This window comes from Cupressus sempervirens, chromosome 8, assembly GCF_028749045.1.
Source record: "Cupressus sempervirens isolate cs-2001-9-10 chromosome 8, ASM2874904v1, whole genome shotgun sequence".
NCBI lineage: Eukaryota > Viridiplantae > Streptophyta > Pinopsida > Cupressales > Cupressaceae > Cupressus > Cupressus sempervirens.
In genome coordinates, this window is record NC_143125.1 from 845,969,108 (window position 1) to 845,977,370 (window position 8,263).

The window sequence follows — 8,263 nt, forward strand, 5'->3', positions numbered from 1 at the left end:
AACTAGAATATAATAATAAAGAAACATAAAAACACAATGATCATTTTATTTTCAATTCAAATGGTCTCTAGTCTATAATATAATCCAAACTACTTTAGATAGTAACATGTCAATTAACAAGAGGATGAGGAGCGCCAATTGCACTTGTCAAAAGCAATGAAGGTTATATCCTCGAATGTCAGAGGCATTAACACCTTTGAAAAATGTGCTCACACCAAGAAACAACTTGATGTTAATGGAGCAGATGTTGGTTTATTGCAAGACTAAATTGTCACAACAAACATTTACTAGCCCAATCGCAAAATGGTAGAGATGGAACTCTTTACATGTACCTTCTTTGGGTGCTTTGGGGGTCTTTCTATTTTATGGAATCAAAAATTTGTCAATCTATCTCTAGTAAAAAGTGAATTAAACTCTGTCATGCCCAAAAATCTAGGCAAAACCACAACAACAATTATTTTTTAAAAGTTAAATAACACAATATTTAACTGATACAAATTTGAATACGCTTCAAAAATTTTAAATGGGATAGAAGTGAGTTTCATTTGTAATTCATCATGATGTAGAGTCAACATTTTGACCCTACTGCACCATGACAAAACCTTAGGTTATGTTGCTACAGGTACACCTAATTTAGGTTACACAATTCGGTTCGATAAAACTCTAGTTAAAGTGTGGCATCATATTTGAGAAAACATTAGGGTTCCATGGTTCCTAAAAGTTGAATTAATATGTTTGACTAATTACATAAGATACATTAGGTTTGTTATGACTCCATATGTTCATTTGTTAAGTCAGACAATTTCCTTAGGTGATCTAGTTATGTACCTCCTAGGAGGTGATTCAAAACTTAAAAACTCGATCTTGTTTAGATTCATACTTTAATTTAACTTATTGATTCATTATTTAATTACTTTTTACATTCATATTATATCTACGAAACATTCTTATTTCACTAACGGGTCACCTACTTAAGACCTCTTCATTTTTCTTTTGATTCCTATGATCTTAACTATTCAAGTTAAATAACCCATAATTAAACATTATAAAATATTAAATAAAATAAGATACTACAATTATTCACCTAATTAACATTATATACCTTCCTTGATAAAATGACTTGCCTAATACTCTAATATAAGAAATATAAATTTAACACCTAAATAATCCTATAAAAAAAACTCTTTAAGTATAATCTCTTTCTTTTATCTCACAACCTATAATAACATTACTAACTTTAATATTTAAAACCTAAACCCACTTAACTATTAACTAAAACCATTTACCTTTATTACAACTAAAATCTATCTAAATATTATAACTAATCCTAAACTACCCCTAACATTACCCACTTGCCAAGTGGGCAAGTGGTTTCACCTACTTATTACACACTACCCTAAGCCCTCCTTGCATTCCCCAAGGTATTCTCATGCTTACCCAAGGAGTATGCACGTTACCCAAGTCTCCCTATCCCATAAAAGGGTGAGGTACACATGAGGTCAAGTAAGGTGGAAAGGGGGAGTAGTAATTTTCTTTAAAAACAAGTAACATTTAACTTTCCCTGCCCTCATGTAAGACATTCGAATATGTTCTTCAGATCAACACTTTAGCTCATGTGGGAAGTGGAAATGGAAGGGAAGGATGGGTGGGGTGGAGTCCACTCATCCCTATTCATGTGTAAGTTAATACATAAATTTTGGGGCATAATTTGATCAATTTGAAATCTTCTTGGTTCTCCATTAATGTTTTAAGTTGACTTTGCCTCTTTCCCATGGAGGGCTGCGTGAGTTTTGGGGGATGATTCAGTGAGTGGAGAGTTGCGTCCAATGCATAGGGATTTGGGGAGTAGTTATGTTATAAAGACTTATAGGTGTGGGTTGTGAGAGAGATGAGTGAAGAATAAATTTGATTTTTATTATTATATATATATTTTTTTGTATTTACTTTTCTTTTCTTTGAATTTTTTAAAAGAATTTAAGAGAGTATCTTTAAGTAATATTCTTTGTTATTTTTTCTTTGAAAAGATTTTGTCATACAATTTTTCTAGAGAGAATTTTGGTTCTCTTAAATAGATAAAGTTCATAAGTTCTCTTTTCTCCTTCAAAGTGCTAGGTTTCCCATAGGAATTTTAATAGTGGCATAGTTTAATAATGTTTAGTCATATTATTGAGTGGATTTGAAAATGCAATATTGATATAAATTTTATATCAAGTTAGGAGTGAGTTTAGATGGTTTATATATATTACAACATAAGGTAAAATTCATTGATTTGAATAAATTTATACAATCTAAGGTTTTAAGATGCAATTAAGATGATCGTATCTAAATCGAACATTGATTTTATCACATGATCTAAAGGATGACCTATTGCATCTATCTATTAAATGAATCATATATCCATATTCTATAATAAGAACTTTCAAATACAATGAATTAAAGCAAAGATTTCATGGAGAAGATAGAGAGTTTTCAACTCAAACTTTTTGTAAATCAATATAATTGAAAGTAAGGTATGATTTAAAATTTAATAACACTTGATCACATAAATTTCTTATTTCACACAATAATTGAATTTTTAATTTATCAATATTGAAATTACAACATTAAATCCATTTCTTTCATGGTCATTCTCAACTTGGAGATACAATACAACAGGTGGTAGTACAGTGGAGAAACCTCCAATAGCATGACAACAAGAACAACATTAGTGCCCCAAGAGAACTAGGATTGCTCCACCATGAGAACCTATCTTGACAATCTACAAAATACAAAGAATGACCATGGAGAACTCACTTTCAATCCTAGGCCTCAAAAGAGCACCCACTGATCTAGGAAAACCAATAATATGACCAAGTGAAAAATTCAAAATCCAAACACAATGACACAACTCAACATATAATTCCCATCCAAGGTATGCACAACAGGTTTCAAAATGAGCCTATGCCTAGGGAGAAGGTGGCTTTTTTCAGGTAGGAGAGGTCAATCAAGAACACAAATCATATGGCTCTTCCAAGACTACCAAATCACATAAACTTCCATTTATTTCTCTCCCTATTTCCCCAAAACAAACTCAGTTTTGCATTGACAAACAAGGGCCCATAACACGTTGCTTTCTCCCTCTCAACATGAGAAGAGACTTTGCATTGACCTAGAGTCCAACTAAATCCCTTCTCCCATACATGGCCATTTCTTCCCTATTCGAAGGTGAATAATGCCAACACTCTCCCTTCATAGTTTCCCCAAAAAAACAAAGAAAAGAAACATGAAAATAAAGAAAATAAAACTCATAATTGTAAGAAAACTTGCAACAAAGAATATAATTGTTTCCACATAACCAATAATAGATCTGAAATGAATATGCAATTGAAATCCACATACAAGAGAAAAGACAACATATCCACAAAAATGTGACACAAGATATACCCTGGGAAACCTTTATTGAGGGAAAAAACCTAGCCTTCAAAAATATCAATCACCATGTATTATTCAGCAAAAATACCATTTCAATACAACCATGGAAGCCTTAAAAGCCATAGCCATAACCAAGCAATCCATGTGAACAAGCATGAATCGACACATCCCATGTCAAGCTTCCAACCTTCACAAATGCTTCCTTGGGTAAACTATCAATCCTTGTCCTGCTTGACTCTTTCCCTTTTTACCTTCTTTCTTGTCACACCAACAACTACCCATGTGGTTGCTTATGTAGTAGCAAGTCCCACAAAACTACCAAGTGGTATTACATAAGCCATGTGCTACCTAACCCATTTACCCCACATTTAATATTGAAATTTTAATTCTTTTCCCCAATATTAAATAATTACATGAAATATTGTCACAATGTTACAATACAACTCATCGGGTATATCCTATGGGAATCTTTACATTTTGCACATCCATCTAGGTGCAACATTACATAATAAAATAAAATAATACAATATAACAATATTATACACTGTGTGCAACACCCATTATCTCAACAATCTCCCAGTTGTTGTATACATTGCATAGAGTCAACTTGTAGCCACATAAATGAACAAGGGAACAATCCCTCCTAGCATATCCACCATCATGGATCAAAGTACACCATGTGCTCCATCCTAGTACCCACAACAAAATCAAAGTATCCAACATCTCAAACATGAATGATCTCACCTCCTATTATGCCACTACCACCGAACATACATAGAAGCCATACAAAGAGAAAACCACCCAACCCGTCACATTAGAAGATCATAAAATCTTATACCAACTGAAATGCCAAGCACCAAAACCTGATCCAAAGGTAATCACATGTATCCATAGTTATCAAAATATCGATAGCTTAAATAACACCCACAACAAGTGCCAAACCCATCCAACTATCCATACCTCCAAAGGTATACCAAGTGAATTTCACATCATCAACATATCCAATTTGTAACCTGCAATCATAAGCCTCAAGAGCAATATCTACCACATATATACCAAAAAGCTTCCACTATGAAAGGTAAGGTCAAATCTATAATCAATCCACTCAAAAAATCTCAAAGGAGTTGTTACAAGTTGTAATCTTTCCTTGGTGTATTTATAAACCAAGGTTAGACCTCCTTTATTTATTATTATAATATATTAGGATATAAGCCATGGTATCCTAATATATTTCTTTTTTGTCCTTTTTCCACTACATCTTATTTGGTCATCTAGTGGAATATGTGAGGATAAATATGTATTGTAATTTCTAATATTAGATTATTCCTCCTTAAGAGGAATCTCACACTTGGCCTCACACACATATGAATGGTGGCATTCATAGACATGGGAGTTACATTCTAACTCCTCTCTCTCATCTCTATTTAAGAGATGACCCTCTTCTCTCATTTAACAATGAGGTTTCTTCCTCTTCTCAATTATTGTATGAGCAATTGCTCTCTTGCTCTCTCTCTTTTTCTTCTTAGGCTTTTCATGCCTCATTCATAATGTCACAAGGGGTTTTCTTTGCTTTCCCCTTTCCAAATATCTTGTCTCATGGTGTTGGAGCTTGAAGCTTTCTCTCTCCTATTTTATGGTAATATCTTTTCATGCATTTACTCACTTAGATTCTTTCCTGGTGTTGCTTATTTACGGATTTCTTTTTCCATTTCTAACATGGTATCAGAGCAGTTTAATCTTTTTTTTGAGTGTTTGCATGAAGGTACGATTCGAAGGAGACTCTTGAGATAGATTTCACTAGTTTCTTCTTTAATCTTCTTAAGATGGAATAAATTGAATTTTTTTTGAGTTTGGTTGGTTTACCGCCAAACCCGATTAACTTCTGTTTGCTCTAATTTGTGCAGGTTACTTCTTATTTTCTATTAGTTTTCATCTAACTCCTTTGGAAGGCTTGCCGCCAAAGCATTCACAGTTTGTTTTCTAATTTTTTTTTTTGCTTAAGAAATGGCTCTCTGACTATATATCGTGCTTCTATGTTTTTTTTGTCTTTTTTTTTTCCATGAACTATTCAATTGGATGCTGGTTTTATCTATTTGGAGGAAGCACTAAGCTCGCTTGTGCATTATATTCTAATCTTCATCTCTTCTTGGAATTTAGAATATATCTCTTTTAAAATTAAAAAATTTATTTGAACCATCCGCAAGAAATTTCTACAGAAAGCTTGTTGTTTGTTTCTGTTGGAGGGCTTCTAGTAAATATTGTCGGGTTGGTGTTTTTTTTTTCACAAGGTGCACCATCATGCCCATGGTAGTAGTAGTTGTTATCATTCTTATGGTAATATCTCTCTCCTATTCTAATATTCTCTCCATTGCGCCTGCCCTCTCCGGAAAATGCATCTCCAATAATATCAGTGGGTTCCGTGCCGAGACCCAGAGCCGAGTTTACGAAGGGAGATTTCACGAGGAGATTCATGCGTTGTTCGAAAGATGAGAAAATCATGTACATTTGTGAATCCAGCATTCTTAGCCAGATGCAATATTGGTCCTGTGACTTCAAGGCCTTGTCCCTTGCACATATGATAGGCCATCTATTTGCACATATGATAGGCCATCTAATCTTACATTGTCTATAAAGAATTTGTAGTCCTCATCCTCCATTTCATATTCAACTTTGATTCTAGTACCACATATTTTTGATTGAATGCTTTCAGAGTTAGTTTGAAATATTAATGGAACCTCAAATTCTTTACACTTGGGCCAAACAGTATTGTTGGCATGTCTGCTATATGCATTACGTAAAGGTTGAGCCTCTACTTTCACCACATTTCTAGAACCTAACATAGAAGAATCTACATTAGCCAAGTTCACAGAACCTGAAAAAGTAGAATCCATAATAACTTCAGATTGAGTTTCTACTTTCACTGAATCTATATTCACAGCAGGTAGTGAGTCTGAAAGGGGGCCATTGCCTTTACATTACCTATTTTTTCCTTTTCGTTGAGAACTTATGGCAGGTGTTTTTTTTAGCTAGATATGATTTTATTTGGTTTCATCAATCTATTCCTGAAATCTGTTATTTTTAGTAACGTTTTCTTGTCTTTTCATGCAAGATTCTTTTTCTTTTTTGAGCTCTTGACAGAGGCATCATTTTCTTTTAACATTGCCTTTTGTCAACCTATTTTTGGCATGAAATCATTCATTGTCAGACAAGTGCAATATTCTATTTTAAATCTCTCTTACTCATTACAAGCTTTTATTCAAACTTTTTTAAGAAAAGTTTCTTAACTCTTTTTAGCATATTCTTATCTGCCAGATCCTCCTTGCATTCTTCACCCAAAGTAAAAAGGTGATCCAAGAATCAATGCTGTAGGTGCAAATCTTAATAGCTCTTGGTACCAAACCATTTCTGAAACATATGTTACAGGAATATAATCATGAGGATCAGTGCCTAATTTTTCTTGTGCATCCTCCAACTTCTCCTCAAAGTATTCAACACTACCAATATTAAAATAGTACTTATATTGGCCACCAACACCAGAGGTCATTCGACGAGGATGTATATCACCATCCTGGCTGTCACTTTGCGTAGCGGTATCGACTGAATTTCGAACATAAACCTTTGCAACAGACTTGTTTGAAACTATAATATGATCCACAGGCCCAGGTTCCAAAAGCTTATTTTTGAATTCTTGAAAGCTTATCTGCTGCTTTTGATCTCGAGGGATCAATGAAAAAGATAGAATTTTTCAAAACTTTTCTTCTTTGGAGCTTCACTACTGAAGAGCCAGACCCCAGATTTCCTTGGCAAGACCTTTGATAAGCAATAATTATAAATTAACATTTCATTTGGCCTTATGCCATGCAAGTATCTCTTTAGAAATTCCGCTTGAAAGAAACTAGCTGAACAAACATTGTAGGAAGCAGGTAATGATTTCGAGGAACACAAAACATGGGATACTTCACCAACCAAGCCAAGATTTGAAAGATGTGATACATCTGTGTAAACATTTTGCAAGCATCTGCCTTGACTTCGCTTTTTTTTTGCAAGGCTATTTCCAATTCTAGCAAGAAGCATCCTTAGTATTTGGTGTGTGTCCCTTGTTGCTCTCCCGCAGTTGGCTTACAATTAAAATCACAATTATACAATATTAGATAATATTATGTGCAGTTATTTGATAATATCTAGGATCAAGGTATCTGAGGCATAGAAACGCAATGCGTATATGTCACTTTTCTAAATACATATCGTTCGTCTGCTAGTAGGCGCGCAAGAAATATAAGCCAATATGATGGTTTTGCAGCAGTTTTATTACTATAAGGCTTTGTCATTTCACAAGAATCCTTATTTTGAGGAAATGACAGAAGCCCAATTTTCTCACTAAACCCATACAGGGCAACTTGTGCATATGTCATCTTTGTTACCTTCTCCCTCCCCAACACCTTTACTCTCAAAGCCCTTTTTTGAAATGGTCATAATTGGTTGGCTCACTAGACTTGAATGGTCTCTCTCCAAGCAGTTGAACTAAGTCTTCTTGATATAATACCTCTTTCTCAAGAAGAAATTTTGCCATCTGTTCCACATTTTCCTTGTTCTTTTTTATTAGCTCCAAAGTCCTTCTATATGCTTTATTTACCAGGTCTCTGACTTCATTATCAATTACTAAGTTTTTTTTAGTTTTTTTTCAAATTTTTTTTTTTGAATCACTTCCAATCTTGAAGGCATAGTATGAGAAAAATGGGGAGATCTTTTCTTTCCCCATGACTTTATGTTCTTATTACTTTGAGGTTATATTTTTGAACCAAGGTAAATATTGTGACTTTCCAAAATATTAAGTATGGAAAGGTGCTTATTT

The 8,263-nt window shown here is 33.9% G+C and overlaps 1 pseudogene; it reads right to left on the reverse strand.

The window, feature by feature from the left end:
- Positions 1–6,739: 6,739 nt before the first annotated feature.
- On the reverse strand, positions 6,740–7,823 carry LOC149545068 (ATP-dependent zinc metalloprotease FTSH 3, mitochondrial pseudogene; annotated as a pseudogene).
- Positions 7,824–8,263: the final 440 nt, after the last annotated feature.